This window comes from Lontra canadensis, unplaced genomic scaffold, assembly GCF_010015895.1.
Source record: "Lontra canadensis isolate GAN:19392208 unplaced genomic scaffold, GSC_riverotter_1.0 scaffold7, whole genome shotgun sequence".
Taxonomy (NCBI): domain Eukaryota; kingdom Metazoa; phylum Chordata; class Mammalia; order Carnivora; family Mustelidae; genus Lontra; species Lontra canadensis.
The window spans coordinates 2,376,308-2,400,938 of NW_022631001.1; the positions used below are offsets into that span (position 1 = coordinate 2,376,308).

At 33.0% G+C, this 24,631-nt stretch overlaps 1 protein-coding gene across 3 annotated transcripts in view; it reads right to left on the reverse strand.

Moving 5' to 3' along the window:
* Window positions 1-23,974, reverse strand: part of CNTN5 (contactin 5) — a 1,319,804-nt gene extending 1,295,830 nt beyond the window's left edge. The window contains exons 1-2 of one of the 3 annotated variants that reach the window (XM_032852733.1): window positions 23,912-23,974; window positions 23,438-23,549 (exon numbers count right to left, since the gene is read on the reverse strand). The gene's annotated coding sequence lies outside the window, so the exon portion shown is untranslated. Of the gene's footprint in view, window positions 1-23,437; window positions 23,550-23,697; window positions 23,844-23,911 lie in introns of those variants that run through there. The other 2 variants (XM_032852732.1, XM_032852734.1) reach the window with 2 other exon arrangements.
* Window positions 23,975-24,631: the final 657 nt, after the last annotated feature.

The following is a 24,631-nucleotide window of genomic DNA, read 5'->3' on the forward strand; positions in this document are numbered from 1 at the left end:
GAAACAGGAAAATACTGCAATGAGGAAGTGTTTAAAGCCAGTAGGCCTATAAAACCTAATACAGAAACTGAGAAGGGAAAACCTGAGGGTAAAACACACAGGAGCCTTGAAACTGAAACTGAAGGAGACAACCCAAAGGCAACATTCACTGGAGCCTGGATGATCAGTCTGAAGGAATACAAAGAGCCTAAGGGCAAAAATGCCTTCAGCCCCAACAGTGAGTTTGAAAGGATCCCTTCAGGGTAAGACTCATTCTAACAGTAAGTTAGTAAGGACCCAGTTTAGGGGCAGCACGCTTAATGCCCTGGAACTGAAAAAAGTAAGCACTTAACTAGGGGCACCTGCATTTTTTATAAAATGATAATGAGTCTGATTGATAAGAACTGGGACTTAGCAAGCATTTAAATGTGCATCTTTGAGCTTATGAGAACATTAAACAAAGAAAGACAAAAAGAGGAAATGGGATTGGCAGGGAGTAAGCAGCACATATTGATAAAACCTGTACTGGGTAGAACACTATGACCAAGAGCCAATATGCAGATTTCTTCAGTCAGTTCATAGTAATACTTACTGACTGATCTATTTTCATATTGTAAAAGATATTTAGGAAGTCAGCATGAATTATACTCTGATAATTGATCTCTTTCCCATTTAGAGGAATAACATAAAATTGGAATACATTAAAATTAGTTTTGTAGAACAGTAAAATTCCAATACTCTGCTCTTAAGCAATAAACATCTTGAATATGACACACTGACAAGTATGAGCTATATTAAAACAATTTTATTGACATTTAGAGTCATATTTAATCTCCCTGAAACGATCACCAGCCATACACCTTAATATGGTTAATAAGTAAGACTGTCTACATTAGTGGTTCTCAAAATGTCCTCACAGATCAGCAATACTGGGGTCACCAAGGAATTTGTGGATAATGTAAATTCAAGGCCTCAGCTCAGATGTTTTGAATTTTGGGAATGGGGCCCAGCTTATGCGTTTAATAAGCCTTCCAAGTGATTGTTATTTAAGGTTAAGTTTTTGAATTATGGGTCTACCTTATTATTAGCATGACTATTACTCCAGAAATTTTTAGATCAGAAAATGAACTCACAAATAACTTTGTTTGCAGGAACTTCCTAAGACATCTGAGCAATAAACTACACAATGACCCCTCTTATGAATTATATTTTCTAAGAAAAATAGATATTCAACCAGGCTGATCCAAATGACCATCTACTCTTAAGGCTTCCTTCAAAACAATTACAAATATGCCACCCCTTGAACTCTGCATTTCCAGGCCATGAGGGTCTGTCTCAGTGTTAGTTCTTACACCCTCCCCGCTAAATTCCAAATTTTTGCAATTATTTTTTTCTGAATGCTGTAATTATATGAAAAAATTACATTTATAGTTTCCACTGGGGGATTTTGCATAAGAACAAAATTATTCAACTGAGAGGCACCTTAAAATGAAAGAAAACAAACTTCCAATACTTTTGTTTGATTGATTGATTTTTATTATTGAAATAAAGAAATTTTCCCAAAAGCTGAAGATCCAAGATTTCTTCTTTAATATATTTCTTGGCCAAGGCAAACAAACCATGGGGAAAATAGACACTCTCACATACATCCTCCCACCTCAAATTAAGCCTAATGGCTTTATTTTACTAGTCTTCTTCCATCATTCTATGCTCCTTACTACCTGGCTGCTCCTACTCCTTTTTCTGTCCTGTTCCCCTTTTCTTATGACGGACTAAAAATAAGTTCAATGCCATGTTATAGAAACTGCCTCCAAAAGACCTTATGGAAAAAATTCCCAAAGTCTAAACAAGACAAAGAGAAATTTAGATAATTACTTAGAATAACTTCAGGAACATATAGTCTGTGATTCTCACATCTATATCAATAGTTCATATGTTAGTGGAAACTGCAGATGTAAAAAAGGAAAAGCTAAAATTGAAAAGTAGAATGAAAAGGTCTTGGGAATGACTTAAAGGACCACAGACTGCACATGAACCCAAAAGGGTTTAGAAAAAATATACTTGTTTGGCATAGTCTTTTAGCAGTAATCCTAAATTGTTTCCTATGAAAATAGATTGAATTTGACTTCAGGCTGTAAATAATTAGTTCACTAGAGAATTAAAAAATAGGATTGTTGAAAAGTTTACACAGATAGGAGTAGATTTGAAGTACATGTGAATCCAGCTCTTTTCCTCACTTTTTGTGAATAACTGTAAGCCAAAACAGATGAAGTAGTAATACATAGCAAATTTGTTTTATGCATTTTCTCTTATAAATCATTTTGCTGAATGGCTGTATTGAAACATAAGGGGTTGTGGATGTGCAGAGAGGTACTCTCTCTCTAAAAGAAAAAAAATAAAAGGAAATTTGTTAGCTTTTTAATTAAAACTTCGAACAAGTATCCATTTTACTCAACAGAGTCCATCCACTCAAACTAAATATGTTTTATGTTATACATGTGTATATATGTACATTTATATGTATGTACATACATAAATGTGTATATATATTTAACATGTAATATATACACAATACTATATTCCTATATGTGTAACCACACAAACCCAGTTTTCTCTTCCCCCTCAATATCATACATTTCTTTCGGCCATGCTAAACCACTCTTTGCAGTTTCACAATCGTCTTAGCAGGATTGCTTTTGCAAAACTCTGTACCTTTGTTTACGGCATTTTCTCTACTGAACTTTCTCCAATCTCCAATGGTCAAATCCATTTCATTCTTTAAGACTATAAGACTTTTTTTTTTTTTTTTTTTTTTTAACAGAAGGACAGCGAGAGAGGTAACACAAGCAGGAGGAGTGGGAGAGGGAGAAGCAGGCTTCCTGCTGAACAGGGAGCCTGACTGAGGGCTTCATCCCAGGGCCCTGGGATCATGACCTAAGCGGAAGGCAGAAGGCTAAGGACTGAACCACCCAGGGCCCCCAAGACTACTTTCAAAAGCTCTTTTCCAATTAACACTCCTAGTCACAATAAATTGTTCTTTTACTATCCTGTGGGTAGTTTTATCATCTGTTCACTGTGGGTTTTGAATGGTACAGTTTCTTGAGTATCTGTATACACTCCAGCACCTCCCTGCAATTAATGACACAGTAAATTTCAATAAATGAATGAATAAAGAGTAAATGGATTGACTGATAACTAATCATTTGTATAAAGTTTTCCTTCTTTCCTTCATTAGATGATAAGTAAGTGATTCTTTGAGCAAATATTTTACTTCCTTTGTAATGATTCCTCACAATACACAGCGAAATGCTCTCAACACAGTGGGTAATCAATACCCGCTGTTGACTGTTGAAGTAAAATAAATTTACAGAAATAAACCAGGCTTGTTCCTAGTAATGCAACTCCCCTTGGTGATTTTTGGCAGGCTAAATGAAATCACCACAGGAACGTTTATGAATGATATGCTGAATATTCCAAACGAATGCCATACTTCCAGATATATCACCATTGACTGTAGCCATTATAGATACTGAAAATTAAGTAAGTCTCAAAAGGGAAAAAGTTCTGGATGGCTTTAATGATTCCACAATTTGTCTCTTTCTCTTTGGGACCAAGTACTCTGATGCCATTATGCTGAATTACATGAAATTGTACAATTTGAAATGCCTTTCTTCAAATACTTTATAAAAAGGAGGTTTGGCTAATAGATCTGACTTATTAGTAAGAATAATATGATACAGGAGAAAAGTACACAGGTGTCCTAAAATGCTAATATAGTTAAAGTTAGGAAATCGTTATTTTGGTATGTTTTTAATGGCTGTTTTAGTTTATCCTCCTATAATTGCTTTGGTCATGTTAAGTGATATTCTGAGCCTGAGGTATGACATAACTTGAATATTATGCAATATGAATATGCATGCATGATAATTATATACATGCAAACACATATGTGTTTACACATGCATGATACATGTGTGTTTATATATTACCATACATGTGTAGGTTAATAATTGTTATACACTGAGATTCATTTAAGGGAGCAAACTATGATGTAAAAAGTGTTGAATGAATATATTACATTCAAAAAGCATTATTTAATGTAAAAATATATTTATTTTTAATTCCAAGATTATTTCTTGAGAAAGGAATGAAAATTTTAAACTCTGAGATACCTTTCAAGTTTACAAATTGCTAAATATACACAAAGCACTAAAATAGTAACCAGGCACCTAACACTTAAAAAAGTATTAGGTTACCATTAAGGAGCCTATTTTTCACTAAAAATAACATACCTATCTTAAGCCAAATATATAGATATGTATGTATGTATGTGTGTGTGTATATATAGATATGTGTGTGTGTGTGTGTATTGTACTACACTTGGATTTATTCTTTCCATTTAAAAATAAATCTTTATGTTTCCTATGTATGGCTTTCTAATTCTTGTTTTTTTTATTTGAAATATTAATTCTGATATAGGAGAACTCCTTATGAAAAATACCAATAGCTGAGTTATTCTAAATAAAGAATATAACATTCTCCACCAAATTATTATACAAAAGCTCATATGTTTCAAATAATAAAAATACTATAAATTTATGTTCCACCTTTCTTCTGTACTTTCTTAAAAATAAAAACAAAATCCATAAATTGCTTTCATTTGTGTTTCCAATTATATTCTCTAAAATGCATATGCTTTTCATGTTTTCATTTTCTACTTTTTTTCCTACTAAAGCGTCAGTCAGTACATCTCATTGGGGAAATTTGACTATTTTGTTTGCCAGTAATTCTCCATACTGAAGAATTATGGAAGTAATCACATTGTGAAAGAATGTGTTTCTACTAGCTCAACTGCAATGGTCCCCAGATTTTCAATTTACAAGTTTTAAATTAATGGCTGCTTACTCTGCTATACAACAAAAGGTAGTTATCATAGAAACTAATTCATTGCATAATACTCTCACCATCAACTAGATTCACAACATCAGCCACTCTTTGGAAATAAAATAAGTAACAGAACAAGCGAGACTTTATTATTTCCTTTTGAAAATAGGAAACTGGAAATAGGATCAGAGTCATATAGGGTCATGATAAAATGAAAATATAAAATTTTCAGGTTTTTTTTTATCAGTGTTATTTAGTTTCAGTCTTTTTTTATCAGTGTTATTTAAATAATTGATTATATGGATATAGCGAGATATGTTTATATGGAATTATATATACTGGGACTTGAAGAAAACTGTTATTAGTTCGTCTCTGTTCTTTCACTTTCTATTCTTTACTTGAGGTTGTGTGTGTGTGTGTGTGTGTGTATGTGTTTTAATGTGTTTCATGTAAGTGTTCACCCTGCAATGATGAATAAATTTTGAATACACTTCTGGAGTAACTGGCCCATGAAGGAATCAGAGTGACCACAAACTGTAGTCAGGAAAGGAGAATAAGTCCATTTATGTCATATTTCAAAAGGTGGCAAGAGAATTTCTGTGAAAATCTGATATCTCATGCATTTACTTTTCTGTTTTACTTCTCTATGTAGCTCAGGTAAATATGCAAATAAAGTTAAGTCAATTGTGCAAAGCCACCTTCAATTTACTAAGTAATTCAGGTCATTACAGATGAGGAAAATGAGGCAAAGAGAATATAACGTATTCAAGTGGAAGCACTGAATTTTGAACCCATGTGATTTGGCTGCAACATTACTATTGTTAACCAGTATCTTCCACTACATAGAGCCGTTGTGGTACATGCTATCACCGTGTTTCTGAAATTTCTTCCAGAAAGGGGAGGGAGATAGATTAAAGCAGCAGCAGCAGAAGCAGCAGCAAAATTACAATTTACCATGTATTTACATAAAATTAGCAGTGCTTGCAAAAAAGGTATTACAGGCTTTCAGTTCAACTTTGTACAGTATAAGCATACTAAGGAAGATGGTAGGATGAGGCACTTGTGAATTTCAGCGGACTAGAAACCATCTTTGCCTACTGCCACAGTGGCACTACTGATTTCATTAAATTCCTCTTGAATTCCTTTTACAATGATACAGAATTTTATGATGTATTAGAAACTGTCTTTGCCAGTTTATTAATTGGCATTAATAAGAATTAATAAGAAATTTAATAAGAAACTGGCTTTGCCAAACTGAAGGTGCAGAACAGTGTAGTCTTTTAAGAGCTGACAAACTGAAAATTTCATGGATATATTAGAACTTAGAAAGGAGACAACAAAACACAAAGTGTTAGCCATATGAATAATCAATTTGTATCTTTTTCTTTGAGAGAGAAAGCATGGGCATGCAAACATTGGGGAGGGGCAAAGGCAGAGGGAGAGAGAGAATCTCAAGTAGGCTCCATGCCCAGCATGGAGTCCCATGCAGGGTCAATCCCATAAGCCTCAGATCATGACATAAGCTGAAATCAAGAGTCGGACACTTACCCGACTGAGCTACCCAGTTGCCCTTCTATCTGCTTTTATCTGGTAACTTATGCCATAACTAATTAATATGAAAATATTTGAATAAAGATCTTGGGTAAAATTTTTATTTTGTAAACACTTAAAAGGAATGATTCCTGGAAATCTAGGAAAAAAAGTGAATCATTTTGATACTGATTTTGTTTAATATTGTTGAATATGCTTTTTGTTTTATTTGAAATAACTGGATATCCTAACAGTGTGACACCAGCACAGCTCATAATATGGCATTTGGATTAAGATGCCCTTGTTCTGCCTTAGGTTATATAGTAGTAACTGAACTTTCTTAGAGCAGATCTTAAAGTCACTCCATTGATTTAGTGTCTTGGGTCACCTTCAATTTTATCTGTAAACTGACATCAGTAGTCTGATTTACTATCATTTTAAGACTTTGTTTATGCACTGACTGTGAAACCTTCTGGGCAAAATGTAAGGAAAAGAGAGAGTTATCCCAAAATGCTTTAAATAAAGTGTCATGATATTATTTTAAGCTTTACAACTGTATACGTCTGTGAAACAGCTTGTTTTATCTCCAGTTATCGTTTGGAAAAATGAAATATGCTGGGGTTTTTTTTCCTATGAAATGGCATGAAAAATAATTAACTTTCAATACACATTTTACAAATATGTTAGATACATTTAACATAACTGCACAAATCATGTGTAAGTCCCATAAGCTGTACTCTTTCACAAGTACAAATAAATTTTTCCAAGTATTTAAAATTTAAATAATTGTATGAAAATATAACTCAAAGCTGCAATGTTTTGCAAAGAAGAAATAGAACATTGTTTAATTGTGCATAAGCTATGAAAATAGTCTGTGCCACAATTTGCATTGCTGTCTATTAAGAACTTTCTGATTATTAGGGTAAAATCTGACAAAGTCAAAAGCTGAACAGCTGATCTATTGAGAACAAGTTATTTTCATTGCTTAGATGGCTGAATTTCTTGATTAGCTTCTACTGGATTAATTGTTAGAAATTGATGTACCCATGATCAATATTAAAAAAAATATATGTACCTTTGGGACTTTGGAGCTTTTAAAAACTGTGAAATTACCAATTTTTCTTATACATAATTTTACAATTCATATATCACTATTGTAATCTAAATATCCTTATTCTGAAAGACACATACAAAACACACAAACCCCGGTTTTTGTTTGTTTTTTGCCAAGACTAAAGGATAAAAGTCAGTCTCAGATATTACCATTTCTTTATAGTGATAATTTTATTACATCTTTGTTTTACTCATGTAGGAAGAACAAATTAGAGTAGAAGACTGGAATAGAACAGGCTATGAAAAAAAGTAAGTCCTTAGTAAGTATTAGCTGTTATTATTGATATCAATTCCTTTCAGGTTTCAAGTACACTGAAAAAATTTTAAATTCACTCATATTTTTCTTGCCGTGGTTAATCATTTAAAAATACATAATGATTGCAATGTTTAGAGATATTAACATAATTCTCCTACATTGTCCCATTTATCATCAGAACATCAAGATAGCTCAGATAGTAATACTATAAACTATAGTATGTATACTATATATATAGTACCTCCCTTCTCTCTCCATATGGGTGGGACAGAGAGACAGAGAAAGAGAGAGAGAAAGGGAGAGAGAGAACAGACAGGCTACTCTGGGTGTCACTCTGAATCAATGTTATAAATTCAGATCTTTAGTAGTTTGAACCTAAATTTTAATATTTTTCGGCCTTTGAATATTTTTAAAATATTTTTTGAATCTTTGAATATTTTTTTCTTGCCTTTCTTCATTTTATTTTTATGGCTTAGAGAAGTGTGAGCAGAAAAACATAAATGTTAATCATATTTAATATTACATTTTACATTAAAGAATTAAATGCTAACTATATTTTAGCTACTTTCTAAAATAGCATTCTCCCTGTAGTCTATTTTCATTTATATTTAAATTTCTCAAGATCCATAGCTCCCTTTGGTGTCAAGCCCCACACCATTTAAGCTAGACTCTTTCCATTCTTCAACAGAGGTATCTCCTTGAAACCTGAATTATTTTTTCATTTACAGCAAATGACCATTCCTTAATTATAAAGCATTATACTTTTTTATTCTTCTTTTGCTAAATATATCACATCTGATGTTTGGATAGTATACTTTCTAATTATTCTAATATGATAGAGCTGGTACTCCATGAAATATAAGTTGTTGTTCTGAAAATTCAAGGCCTAGGAGGGCTCATTTCTTATTAAGTTTTGTGTTCTCACTGAATAACAAGAAATGAGAAAGAGAGGTTTAGATTTGAGAAAACTAATTTAAGTTAAAACAAAGTTACGTTTCTTTTTTTCTTTTTTTTCTTTTCCAAAGTTACGTTTCTTTCTCTTCTTAGATTTGATTCAGTTTTTCCCAAATTGCTCATTATTATTATTATCATACTATCTGGAAGGGCATTAATTACATTTTGCAGTTTTATTTTTTTAATTTATAATAAGTTCTCAAATTGTGACTAAAGAAATGTTAATATTAAATATTTTAGATTTGTGATAGCTCTTTTTTTTTTACCATAAAAGGCACCTCAATGCATATATCATATCTCTATATATGGATCAGCCAACCCATTTAAATAATGGAATTGTAGGGTGCTTAGGTGGCTCAGTTGGTTAAGTGTCTACCTTCGACTCAGGTCATGATTCCAGAGTCCTGGAACTGACCCCCGCCTTGGGCTCCTCTGCTCTGTGGGGAATCTCCTTCTCCCTCTCCCTCTTTTTCTCTCTCTCAAATAAATAAAATCTTAAAAAAAAAAAAAAAGAAGTGCAGTTAATCGCTAAACATAAAGCCTAAAATAATGACACCAAATATTTTATAATATCAGGATTATGATAATTAATCAGGCTGGTACAATATTCATTTTATATCTTATATAAGGTATATAATTATTTTCATGATAAACTTTTGCTATAGGAATGTTTTTCAAGTCTAGTAATTTCTTATGCCTTCAGTTTTTGAGAGTTTTCATAGTACTTGGAATTAAAAAAAAAAAATATATATATATATACATAAACACACACATATATACACAAAATGGTTTTGGTTTTAGTTATCAAATTATATCTTCTTATTTTCTTTCAAAATTTACATATATTTGTGTCCTACTTAATCACCTTTCAACTTTTTCTTCAGTAATTTTCCCTGAATTGTGCCTTGGTAATGGTAGCCCAATGTTTCCAAATTTCCATCCTTCAGCTACTGAGCAAATACCTGCTGGCTTATTTTTCTTATCAAATTGATTTTATACCTTTTGAAACTATGAAATCAAATGCAGGCTGAATCCCTCACCACAGTGACATCCTAAAAAATGCATTGCCTCAAATTGCTGAACAAATTACAATGGGTACAGGAAATTTACTTGAGCTTTTTCTTGATATTCTGAGATGCTACATATTTTTTAACATAGAAATATCTGACTGGTTTTCATAGAAGTTTAAGGATGCCATGAAACATTCCTTTTAAATATTTGGTAGAGTACTGCCGATTTCTCCGGGCCCACTAATTCTTAGCACAAGGACCACAGAAGCTAATTTATCAATTGGTTTCTTTTCTGCTTTTGGATGCAGTGCTCTGCAGCAAGTGTACACATTAACTCATTCTTTCTCTTATTGGGTAACTGCTCACCATTCTGTAAAATCTCAGAGATGAAGATGATAACTTTACTTGTGCACCTTGGAATTTTTGTGATTCTAGTTAGTGTTTTTGTCTTTGACAGCTGCAAATTCTCTTTTTCCCTAATTTCAAAAAGAATTCTTGGTCTTCCATTTTATTTTTACTTTCAGTGTTTTCTACTGAGGCAGAAAGAATATGATGAACAGCAGCTTGGCTTTTCTGAGTTTATCTAGTCATGAAAAAAAAATCAGAATGTGAAGCCTTTATGCAGTTCAATAGCATTTCTTATTGGTGACACAGACTTCTTGTTTGGAAGAAACTGGTCCAAAGAATGTTATTTTAGGATAAAGAAGAAAGAAGCACAAGGCATAAATACAGTTAAATATAGTTAATGAGCTGAAAAGCTTGTAAATGCCTTTAGCTTTTTGGGATTGAACACTTTAGGATTTTCCTTCTTTTCTTTTATTCTCCTAAAATATATTTACTACTCTTTTTTATTGCCAATGTTTTAATGATCTTATGACATTGAGTTTATGAGCTCAATTATTAATCTGATTACCAAAATACACACCAGAATAGGAAAAAAAAACATTATTTTTAAACTATTATTTTTAAGAGCATGGTAATTACACTTTATTTTATTTTTTTAAGTTTTTATTTAAATTCCAGTTAGTTAACATACAGTGTAATACTAGATTTCAGGTGTACAATATAGTGACTTAACACTTCCATACATTACCCAGTGCTGATCACAAGTGCACCCTTTAATCCCCATCACCCTTTACCCATTCCCCCACTCACCTCCCCTCTGATAATCATCAGTATGTTTTCTGTAGTTGAGAGTCTGTTTCTTGGTTTGCCTCTCTTTCTCTCTCTCTCTCTTTCTCTCTTTTGCCTTTGTTGATTTGTTTCTCAAATTTCACATTATGCTTTATTTTAAACTAGGTACCAAAAAAATTATTTAAGAACGTTTTAAAAACTATATATTGAAAAGATACAAGAAAAAAAAAGATACAAGATCAGCTTTTAGTTAATTATTTATTCTTTTGTTTAAGATTTTATTAATTGATGGAGAAAGAGAGAACACAAGCAGGGGGAAGAGAGTGGGAGAGGGAGAAGCAGGCTCCTCACTTAGCAGGGAGCCCATTGCAGGGCTTTATCCTGGGCCCTGGCAAAACAACCTGAGCCAAAGGCAGACACTTAACTGACCGAGCCACCCAGGAACCCCTAATTATTGATTTCTCTTTTCTAAAGGTTTATTTATTTATTTATTTGACAGAGAGAGAGAGATCACAAGTAGGCAGGCAGAGAGAGGGAAGCAGGCTCCCACTGAGCAGAGAGCCCGATGTGGGGCTCGATCCCAGGATCCTGGAATCATGACCTGAGCTGAAGGCAGAGCTTAACCCACTGAGCTACCCAGGCACCCCTAATTATTTATTCTTATACTAACTTTGGTATCTGGTTAGAAATCATTGACACTTTAGCTAGTTATTAATTTGTTCAATTGAAATGGAATTTTATATGATAACTAGAACTAAGAATTAAGTTTACAATTTATTTTAGTTATAGCTGGGTCATTTTACTTAGCGCTACTTGTGATTTGATTCAACGGTGAAATTCAAACATAGTGTATGGTATATCACCATTCATCATAAAATATTCCTTTTCATTATAAATCATCTTATAATTAAAAAAATAATTTTAAAAAGTCTAGAGATGTTATTATAGTGACAGATGCCCTGAACCAGTGCTGGGTAAGATTTAGAAGGTTCATTTGAGTATGCGAAGTTTAATTTATACAGAATTTTTTCTTTGCTTGAAGCCTTTTCTGCTTTACCCAAATTGAACTGTTTCTCTTTTTCATACCCCCACTTGATCTGTTGCATGCAGTGGAGGGGAAAGAAAATGTTGTTATTTATATAAATATCTCTCACTTTTCACAATGTGCATTTTATTTCCTAGAAAACTGAACAATGACTCAAAGCATTTTTAATTGACTTCTTGTTGCTATTTGTTTCTAGGTTTCAGTTAGAATGTCAAGGGAGTAAGAAAAAAAATGAACTCAATGGAGTTAAGTTGGGGATAGGTAGTAATATAAGATTAAGAAATGTTTTATAAACATAAGAGACTGTTCAAAATATGGAGAGACAGACATTCTAAAAACACTGTTGGTGGGAGTGCTAATGAGAACCAACCCTGTGGAGAGCAATTTGACAGTAAAACCAAAATTTTAAAAGCACATTCTCAATGACTTGGCAATTTTACTTCTAGACCTACTTTTCCTTATATAAAAATACATATATAAGAATTTTTATTTCACATTTTACTTTACATATAAAAATTGATTGATAAAAAATTTTAAGATAATTATTTATATCTTTACCATGAAATAGTCCACAGATTTCAAAAAACATTTTTTAAAAGATTTTATTTATTTATTTGACAGAGAGAGAGAGAAAGCACAAGAAAGGGGAGTGGCAGGTAGGGGGAGCGGCAGGCAGGGGGAGAGGGAAAAGCAGGCTCTCCTCAAAGCAGGGAGAAGGATGCGGGATTTTATCCTAGGGCCCTGGGACCATGACCTGAACCCAAGGCAGACACTTAATCAACTGAGCCACCCAGGTGCCCCTACAGTCTTCAAAAATTATATATATACCTTTTGAATTGTTATGTAGACACCCAAATTATTTTAAGAAAAAAAGTAAAGATACAACATTTTCTGGAAGGATGCATGGACCAAAGCCTGTTGAAGATGGCTACTTCTGAAGGGTAGAAGTAGAAGAAACTTCAGGGCAAAGATTCAGCCTTCTTTATATTATTTTTATACTGTTCGTTGTCAATTCAATGTTAGGATAAAACAAAGAGATGATGACAACAGTAGTCATTTGATTAAGATTCTGACTTGTGCTAGCTTCTTTGTGGTTATCAGGTTGACAAAATCCCAACAGAGCAAATCATTGAAATCTCACCAAAAGTATCTCAGAATTATATTAAAAGTCAATCTTAGCATTCCATTCTTTATCAATGAATGGTTGGGGGAAAAAAAAGTTATAATTTTCTTTTGTTATTGGAAAGTAATTCCTCTAAAAAAATGCTTCTTTAGATTACTCCTTCAAACGATGTATTATTTACCTAGGAGAAAAGCTAGACAAGGAGATATATTTATTTGTTATTTGAGTTTTCCTTTTCTTCATGAGAAAACATGAGTTACCCTAATGTGTTTGAAATTAAAGGCTAAAGAAACTAATAGAGTAATTTCTTCATATAAAAATAAATTGAACTCAGACCATTTACCTAAACATTAACTAAAGACAAACATTTAGCCAAATAAAGATTACATTTAGAAAAGTTAGCTAATTTGAAAATAAATCAAGACAGTTGTCTTAACTTCAAAACGTCTACTGAAGCTCTCATATGTAGGAAACATTTGATTATGCAGAATACCTAAAGAAGAGAAGTAATGAGAGTGAGAACACTGTCATTTCTTTCTCCTAAATTAATATTTATGAAAGCAACTATATATTTTTGAATAAATGGCATTTCAATATGCAATCTGGCAAAATCAACTATGCATTTATATCTAAAGCCTTATCTTATAAGACAAACACATGCAGAAAAGATAAAAAGACACCTTTGCTTCAGGTGAAATAGCAACTCTGGTCATTTTATTTTTTTAAGTACTTCATGTTATGAATACTTATTTAACCACTTCCTCATAGAACAGTATAAAATTCCTTTCTACCAGCTCCCTCTCCTGTCAGCTTTGTGGCTTTCTCCATCTTCCTTTCTTCCTCAATAACCAGTATAGTCTTATCACACTTTTTTTGAAAGAGATTATTTTTCTTGTGAGTTTTGTTTCTTCCAATTTTTTTTTTACTGTATTAAATTTTCTGCAATCGTAAAATAACTGGTAAATATTTGAGGAAGATTTTGATGACTGTACATGTACAAAGCATCAATATATATATAAAGTTGCATATAATTCACCATATTAATCATAAAATGTGCTTACTTAGTAACTTTATTGCCATACTAGACAAGCCAAAATATTATATCTAAACATTACTCGTAAGAAAAAAATCTGTAGAATGTTTGCAAACTGAAATGAAATCTTTTTATGTTTCCTGTAAAACCTATTGACAATTTACAATTTAAAAGATTATAGTTTTTATTTGTTCTGATGAGTTTGTGTTAGATATAATATTTGCAGCATGAGCCACTTTCAAAAAATTATTTTTTAAGTAACAAAACATGCAATAAACATGAAAGAAGAAAATAATCCGAGGAACTTACTATTTTCAAATGAATATATCTATAGCATTTTGCAATCGCATGGTACTCAAAAAGAATAGCTGAACATCTCTTCTCCTACCAAAATATAATCGGTGATCTAAATAATTCTGTACAAGGACATTAGAGACTTCCTTTGTCAGACAAAGCAAAACATAATATAATAAAAAGGCCCAAAACAGGAAATCTCTTTAAATATGTGTAAGTAAAATAAGACCATGAAAAGATAAGAAACATTTCATTATCATTAAATTTACAAGCTTGTGCTAATAAAATAAGTGATTTTTCTTATATTTGGAAAACTGGACTGATTGTACTTATGTGTATTTATACCAGATTCCAATGACTTTTGTCCCTTTGTGTATTTCTTGAACCTAAGCACTAAAAAAAAAAATGTAAGCAAACATACCTAAATATATGAAGGAAATGATTTTGACTCCTAAATACACACAGTTTCATTTCCTTCTTACAAAAAACCCCCTGTAAAATAGTAATTAATATCATTATTTTACAAAGAAAGAAGCAGAAGCTTGGAAAGGTTCTTGGGTTGCTCTGGGAAACACTGGGAAGCTGTTGAATCAGAATGAAATTTGAGTAGTAGTAACAAGTCCAGGCTCTTTCCAAGGCCTCCCCAGATGTTGTGAATGGGATCTCTTGTCTCATTATCTCTGTTTGGTGGAATCTATCTTAGGCTTAGCTGTCAATACCAACAATTCTGTTTCTTTCCATTTTATTCCCTTATCAAAATCTCACAACACACAAGATCATTGAATTACTGTGGATTAACCCCCCATCACAGAGACCATCCTTTATGTTTATTGATTTTAACTCTCTTGCTTAAGAGATTAATAAACTGAGGAATTGACTTTCCCAAGTCACAGTCAGGGGCAAAACTGGGGCTGAACCTCATTTTAAATGCTATCTAATCTTGAAATGAACTAATTATCATCTTGGTTTTGATAGATCCCAATTCTTAATGTGTCTCTCAGAATCCTTTACATCTCATTTGATATATTTTAACTTCTCTCTTTGCATTAGAAAGATTTTTCTTTTTTTAAAAGATTTTATTTAATTTGACAGACAGAGATCGCTAGTAGGTAGAGCGGCAGATGGAGGGGAGGGAAGCAGGCTCCCCGCTGAGCAGAGAGACCCATGTGGGGCTCAATCCCAGGACCCTGGGATCATGACCTGAGCTGAAGGCAGAGGCTTTAACCCACTGAGCCACCCAGGTGCCCCTAGAAAGTTTTTTCTTTACCTCAATTTATTTTCCTGCTTCCTTCTATACATCTATCTCACTTCTGCTTCTCTTCCCACCAACTGAAAAGGGTCTTTGCCAATTCATAATTGAAACTTCCTTCAAGTCTTAGTACTTCTCATTTTGTCTGGGGGAATCAGTTTAATCCATCCCAAAAATGACTATTTTTGTTCCTCCAATGTCTTCAAAATGTTTGACCAATATCAATAATTATGGCTACTAGTACATTTTCTTAAGTTTCTTATCAAGTTGTTTTAGGACTGACAATTTTCCACCTCTTTGTTGTCTGAGATGAAATCTCTCACTTCCTTTGGATTGCCAGAAATAAGTGGAACTGTGTACACTAATTTTGTAAGGAATGCTCTTCTAAGTAAATTACTTTAATAAAAAAGAAGATACACAAAATAATTTTTCAATGCCCACAATCTATACATTTCAGTTTGCTTTTCACAATCAGGACAGCATTGTGCCTCATATAAAAGTAGAATATTTTGGTAGACAGATAACATATCTTACAATACATATTGGAGTGAAAACAAATTTTCTTCCCAAACTTATGTTACACTGCCATTTTTGTCATTGAAAAGTGTATTGTTTTTCTTATATATTAATACTATCAAAACTGCATGACATTGATTATCTTAATTTTGCATGTGAAGAAAGGTTAAGGAACTCTTCCAAGATTAAACAGCTAACAAGTTGTGGAACCATGACTGAGCCCTACAATTCAAATACCAAATCTCCTAATGAATACTGTTCCTCCCAAATTAGATATTTTGTTATAATGATCAAAATAGTGTTTAAAAACATGTTTTCTACTGCCCTGGTGCTACTAATATTACTATTACTATCAGAAGGGGCTGTGTAAGTAAAGCTGCATTAGCTTTGCAGTTAATCCAACCCCATAAGATAAGCTTTACAGCATCATTAATATTCTATACTTAATAATTGAAAGAAATCAAGCTAATTTATAATCAAATATAAGAAAGGTATCTTTTCAAAGCACTGAAGCAAACCACCTTCATTTTACCTCCGATTCAACTGTATCATCAGAGATGAGATCTTTCTAAGATACTAAAGTTAGCACTATAATGAGATGTAGAAAAACACAGCATTCATTTAAAGTGGTTAGGTGAGTCTTGGAATCAAAGTTACTTCAAAATAACTTAGGCAGTAGGAAGTAAATGCAGCAATTAAAGAACCAAGGCTAGCATGAAATACTCCAAGCTGGAAAGACTCAGTAGGAGAAAACGAACAGCAGTCTCCAAAAGAACATTTTGAACATTTGCATCTTAGCTTTATATAACTTTATCACTGCACATTTCACATTGAATTACATTCACCCTATGTGCTTATTTCCTCCACCAGCTCATCAACTATTTATCCCCCTTTATATTCTTACTTAACTACAACTGCACACACTAGACCATTTGAGTGCATGAAGTAATGCAGACATGGCTTTACATGTGAAGAAATGACTTTTTATTAATGCAACTTTTTGAGGTATATACTAACAAGACCACCTTAAAAAAAGGAAAACAAACAAATACAGTCAAAACTTTTTTAAACACAGTTAATAAGGTAAATATTCATAAAATCAATTCTGGATCAATTAATTTAAATCTTAAGTAACCGGTCTTTCTTACTAAGGTTATTATTTTATGAAAATACTGGAGAAGACAAAGTAAGGTGAAGGTAAGTAAATATCAAAAGTAAAAATTTAAAGAATATTAAGGACCACTTATTTATTGGACTTAGAGAATATATTTTACATTTTCTACTAGTTATTTGCAAATTCTGTATATATGCATGGGGTAAAAAATCAGATTAGACATTAATCGTTTTAGCCATAGTCTTTTACGGCATCTTTACTATACTTGTCACCATTAAATATTCAGTATTTGAAGGAAATGAGAGTCTTAAAATATGAAGTCAGCCCATATTGGACACACACACAAATTCTCATGTCATATGTAACAATGAAAGGTTTGAGAGATAATGATGTATCAGAAACCCAGCAATGTATAACTGCCTTTCCACTTGAATTGCACTATGCTCATTTCATAGTCTATGTTCAGTTCTACCAGATAGTTTTTTTAGCTCATGGTCTATATATCTCAATATTGCTTTCCACAGTTAGGACAGCATTGTGCTTCATACAAAAATAGAATATATTTGTAGACAGACAATTTAAAGCTTATGTCTTATAATACATGTTGGAGTGGAAACTAATTTTCTTCCCAGACTTAATTCTTTAAATAATTATATCACATTATTAAAATTAAACAATAGATGAACTTTGGTTCAGATATAATGATAGACTAAATACTATTACAGACTCAAGTTTGTTCTGTATTAACTTCCTTTAGTATTATAACAGTAAAACTAGAGATTTTATACAAGTTGATATTTGAATTCTAAAACTCATAAGAATACTTCCAATTTCTAGAGATTCATGTCCTATTTCACATTTTATTAAATTCTCCCAAATCATTACTATCTTAAGGAAGCCCACAATTTAAATTTTAACACATTTGCCAATACACAGGAACATTTACTCACTCTGACTTCTCACTTTCTATTTCATTTTAGTGTCCCATTAAACATGTAATACTGAAAAAACAAAAACAAACAACCCCCCCCCAAAACTGCCAAGCGAGGAGAAGAAAGTATTAACCACCACCACCAACAATATGGACAGTCCTTTATAGGTATGTAGTGGAAAAATAATTATATTTCTTTTCTTACTTGAGTTCCTGGATTTCTTAACTGAAACTGTCAAAAATCTCCTATTTAACTGTTGAGTGCACACTATGTTCATCGTGAAAAAGTTTATATCCAGCAATTACATTGTCTGGATATTCCATTCTTGGTTAAGAGAATATGGGTATAGCAGTTTCCTATGAATTAACATATTTCAATTTTAAATTTTCTAATTCTAAAAGACAATGTTTTATAGGTCACCAATAGCAACAAGGAAATTATACATATGATGTCCTAATCCTGATTTGATAGATATAAAAATAATAAGACTTATAAACTATAAAAAGCTCTGACTCAGAAATTTAAAAGAAGAGTTATAGTTCTAATTCTATTTTTTTGCATTAAAAATAATGTTGAACAGGTCATTTCACATCTTTATATCTCTGTTTATTACTCTTTGTGATAATATGTGAAAATACAAACTCTGTATGGCTCCTTCCAACACTAAATCATATTATTCTGTCACTTTTTCCTAGGTGTCCTGATAATTTATACTCATGAGATCTGTGGTTATTTTTAATGAGATGGTTATTTTAGGATTAGAAACGAATTCACTAACTCACATATTGCTATTAGAATACCAGTACTGAATGACAAAGAGTATTAAATTGAATTATGAAGTTTAAAGTTTTAATTCAATTACAAATGATATGGCTTATGAAGTTCCTATCACAAAATATACTCAAAATTAGAAAAAAACTAATGATCACTAACAAATTGTTTTATTAATTTTTGAATACAAGAGATGAGATTATTCTATATCTTTTGGTAAAGAATATGAAGAGGAAAGCTTCAACATAACACAAGAAGGTGAAACACAGAATCTAACAAGATTCAATATAAGAGATTTTTTAATAATTTCAGAAATATTTGAGGGCCCTTAATTTTTATAGGTGCACAGGCAACAATTTCACATTAATGATCATGAAATACAAATTATATAAAAATTTATTTCTAGAAAACAAGAAGTCTTTTTTAAATTCCTGCTGTCACTCACCTGTGTCTTCCAATTAGTATTCATCTTAATCACCAAGGATTTAATCTAATTTTGTCATTTCTGAGACTATAAAATACAATAATATCTCAGCAAAGATAACATAATTGAAAAGTGAATACTTATATAAAGTTGAAATGGGAGACTCTAAGAGAACTAAAATTATATTTGTGTTTGGTTTATATTATATTTGGCTTAGCTTCAGAAATTTTTTTATTACTTATAAATAAGAAATTAAATATATAAGGAAATAAAGATGAAATTTTATATACTTACAAGTAAATTTTTCACCCAATAAATACACATTTTCTACTAGTTTTCTTATAAATACAAACTCCTAAAACTAGTGAAATCTTTCTGAAAATGCATAAAAAATGAATTCTGGAACACTGAAAAGAAATAAAATAAAATGAAAAAAATATGTTTATCGCTCCAAACACATTAAAACTATAATTATCCTGTGATAGTATCTCTCTTAGTAAGAACCCCTTAGTTTTTAGGTTCATAATGAATGTTTCTGCCAATATTATGATAGGAAGAGAATTTTAATACACCCTTCATCACCTAAGTGATCAACATAATTTCTCTTCCTAAGCTCCCTATGCTATAGTTACTACAGGATCACAATGGGAGATGAAATCATCTTTTGAGCATTTAACAGCTATAAAAATGATAAGCAGCAGATTCCTACCCCCGCCCTATAAAATGTTTATGTATATAATTATACTTTCCCTGTTGATGGTCACAAAAGAGAGTTTTTGATCACTCATAAATAAAATACTTTCATTTCCCTCCTTGCCCAGATATACAATTAATAATTTTGGATAAAGTTTAGACTAGTTACTTTAACTCTTAAGCATATCCATATTTTAGAGTCCAAACTATAAAGGTATACCTGCAGGAAAGCTCATAAAACTACATTAATACTTTATTTCCTATCAGGATCTAATATTATACATTTGAATATCAAAAAAAAATTACAAAAGGAGAAATTAATTGGGCATAAGTAGGGAGATGGGACATAGTTCATCATAGTTTTTAATCCTAAATATTATATTAAGGAGTTCTATATACTTAATTACTTTTTAAAATGTATCATTCTCTAATGCAGAATTATTGATTACAAATGCTCAGAAAATAGACCTCTGCAAAGATTCTACTGCTTTGAGCTTCCGACAAGCCTCTTTCCTGCTATAAAGTGCTAAGAAGTTCATATGACACATAAGCACAGACTTAATGATCAAAGAAGTATCTTGCCAGAAATACACACCTCTTTTATTTTATGTTTGTATCTTCAGTAATAAAAAAGGGATAAATAAATCTGGGATCTTGAAGTCAGAGTTTTAAGACACCAAATTATATAAATACATGACTTGTTGAAATTAAGATAAATTGCCAATCTCTTAGTAAAATTTTAAGAAAACATGTATTTTAAAAAAACAGACAATTCACAGACTCTATAGTTAATCAAAATATGTGTGGTAGGATGGATTCAGCAAAGCACATTTTAAACATCTTGGCCTCATAAAATCCTAAATTAATTTTTGATGAATGGGGATCACTAAGTGCTGCTATAAAACTTGTTTTAGTCAATGGAACTTAAACGTCAGATCATCTTTATACTATTATAGCCATCTAGACAAATTTCTTTTTCTTTTCTTTTTTTTTTTTAATTCACAAAAATATACCTTTTGTTTTCTCTAGAAGTAAGACAAACTCCAAAATGACTTGGCCAGCATAGCATCCCTTACTTTTTTCATCTGGAGAGCCCTCTACTCTCCCTCTTTACTGACACCCTTTACTGACACCCTCTGGTCCTTATCACTAAATCAGTATTGGGAGTAAACCACACGCTAACCTCTAATCTAAAGGAGGTAAAGGTTTTCTAAACTGTTAAATAAAAAATACATTAAAGGAGTAGACAGTCATTTTAATAAACATTTTAATGAACAGTTTTACTTAATCAGGCCCATAAAATTGAAGTAAACGTGTACAAACAACTAATTTTTAAATCATTTTGTTAAATAAACAGCCTATGTGTGTGCTCACATTTGATTTTAATCTTGCTAACCTAATAAAGATTTCAAACCACCTCATATTTGAAGGATTGCTTTGATAGCGAAACAATGAGGTATTTCAGCGATCCATTTAAAAAATTCCACAACTGTACTTTCCTAGATCTATTTACAAATGTACTATGGTGTAATATGTGCCTCAGAATTTACAGACAAGGTCTGACATTTAGTTAATCTATCAGGGTAAATATTCTTTTTTCTAACTTTGAGAATTCTAACTTTCCTTCAATTGTGTATGAAATCAAAGAAAAAATTAAAATAGCAGTTTTTCTCAGTTCTTAGTTTTCAGAAGTGTTAAACTTTAGAACAAATTAAAGTCTCCACTAACCCCAGCAAAAAAAAAAAAAAACCCTTATATTTTAATAAACATTTCACTGATTTTCAAATATTTGTGTATTTCAAATATGCTTTAATATCATCTCACCACATTCCACTTATTTTTTTCCAAATTCTGTTTCATTTTTATGTCACACTTCCTTTATTTCACTTCTTTGAATTTTGTGTTTTGTTTCCCTCACTAGACTCAGTTGGTCTTTGTATGTAATATCTTTATTTTTTAACCATTTGCTTTGTCACTTATTCTTACATAGTCAAACTGTTTTGGAGGGTTTTTTTTTTTTTTTTTTTTCCCCCAGTTGAGTCATAGGAAACAAACCCTGTCAAGTTTGAGACTCAATATACTGGTCCACATAGAACTTATTATAATTTGAGTATGAAGTAGGAAAAATGCAAAGAAATATTCATAAGTTGCTTAAAATTGATTATAGGTCCTTGGGGGGAAAAAATGATGACCTAGCCATTACTAATTCTTTTATATTTAGGGTCACAACATTAATCATGATGAATTCCTTCGAGCTTGGTATGACAGTCACAAGTATTTCTGTAGCTCTGCTACAGTTCAATAATAATTATACCTTCATTAATTTTTAAATTTGACCTACTATTTCTTTATCTACATTTTTTAATGCTAGTGTCCTAATACTTCTTTCATCCTTATTTCCACAGTTAAAATTAAGAATAAAGGTGGAAGTGTGCTATCTCTAAATTATTCTATCTTTTCAACTAGAAAAAAAAATACAGATGGATTGAATATAGGTATGGCATTTCACATACAACAGTTTGAAAGTTTTTGCTTCCAAATCTCATTTAAATTACCACAATGTATTGTATTTTTCATGCTAAAGAGGTTATAAGAGTTTAAAATAAAATAATTCAAAAATATTTAGTGGGTTCTTGTTTTTCCAAAATAAAGTTAAACAATTAAAAAATTTTGAGATTGTCAGAGTAATTCTCAGCTTACTGTACACCATATTCATATTTATGCAAATTAATATTCTCTTCCACTTTTCAACAAACACCTCGATAAGGATGTCTGAACATATTTTTATATTCTTTAAAAAAATCTATCACATTCCTACACAACATTTAGAAAACACCACAGCATAACCCAAGATACTATTTTTCTTTGGTCTCTGGAACTTTATAGAACTACACTTATAGAGCATCCCTCCTGAATTTTAACAAGTTATTGCACTGCCAGATGCCCAGTTATTGGGCTCTCTTCTCACAAATATATTGCTCAATAAAAAGACAAACATTCAGTGTCTGTGAACCACATTCCATTCTCTGAGCGTTTGGTCTCTTGTAGAAAAATTCTTACCCTCACCTGGCATTTATTTCCTTGCCATTTACTTGTAGGAATTGTTTACTCTTATTTTGGATGGCATTATGAGATGAACAAATAGGTTATAGTTACTCTTGCTTTAACTTTTCCCGCATAAAATTCCAGCAGAGGGGGAGAAAAAATACACGTTAAAAAAAAAAAAAAAAAAAAGCTTTACATTACAGTTTTTTAAATTCTGGCAACATGGCAAGAAAAAGATGGCTTTGCAGAAGCGAGTGTGTCAAAAATTGTAAGTGCCTGGGAGATGAAGTGCACAATCACAGACAGCAGTCACTGGCAAAGCAGTGCCAGCCACTTACCAATGAGATGCCAGACTCCCCTGTCCTTCCTCTGTGACTCTCAATTCCTGTCTCCCATCCTCCTGCCCGTCAGCACAGTTCAGAGAGAGCAGTTCCTTGAGTCCTACCCAGCCTGTGGCGGAAGAGAATTGCGGAGTTTTTAATCATTCAGAGGGAATCCTCCGGCTTGCCCTGCTTCTCCCTGAAGAGGGGACCCAGGTAACTCATCCTTTCCGCCCCGAGCTTTAATGGCACTTCGGCTGCCGCCTCCTCGCAGTTACGCGCCCCCACTCCGTAGTTGGTTATATTGGGAAGTAGGTGCGGCGCCTCCCCAGGCTGGTGCGTTTGGGGCTCGAGTGTTTTCCTCCAATGCGTCCGCGCGCCCCGCGCCCCGCGCCTCTGACTGGCTGTGTCCTTCCCCGAGCGGTCCCTCGCCCCTCCCCGCCCGCCCGCCCGCGCTGTCGCTGTCGCTGTCGCCCGCGCCCTGCGCCTCACTGCCTCTCGCTGAAAGGTTCATTTAGCATGTCCCCGGGCTGAAAGGTCTGTTTGCCTCCAGAAGGGTTTTCTATGTCCCTCTCCTCGTCTCACCAGTCAACCGGTATTTCCCTTCTTGCCCCAGTGCGGAGGCTTCCCCTCCCCCCTGCTTTTCCGCTCGGCGACCTTTCGGGATTGAGCCCTCGTGGGCTACAGAGCAGACTGTTGGCGGGGGACGGCGCGGGAGGGAGCGCTCAGACGGGAGTCCTTCCCCCGCTCGCCCGCGGCCGCGGGTCTTCCTCCGGGTTCCGACCCCCGCGCTCGGAGCCCAGGCAGCCGGCGGCTTTGGGGAATCTCCCTACGTCCTGGCTGGGAAGCCCTTCTCTTTGTTCATACACTTGGAGTTTTATCTAAGGACGATTAGGCTCTTGGACTGTTTTTATGTCTCCTTGACCCCCGTGTCAGTCCTGAGCAAGCTAAGGCAAGACTCCCCTTGCTCTCAGACAGCAGCCCCTTTTCTGAAATTTTATATCACCATGGATGTAATTGGAAAAATAACACAGGTAGTAAATCCACAGTGTGGCAGCTTTAGTGCTATTGTTCCGCGAGTCCTCCCCTCTACTTTTCCTCCCTCAGTCTCTGAGTCATTCTCAAATTCTCTCGATTCCTTTGGTGTTGAGTGTTTGTTACAAAAATGATACTACATTTCTAGTGCAGTGGATTTCCGTAGATAACGCGACT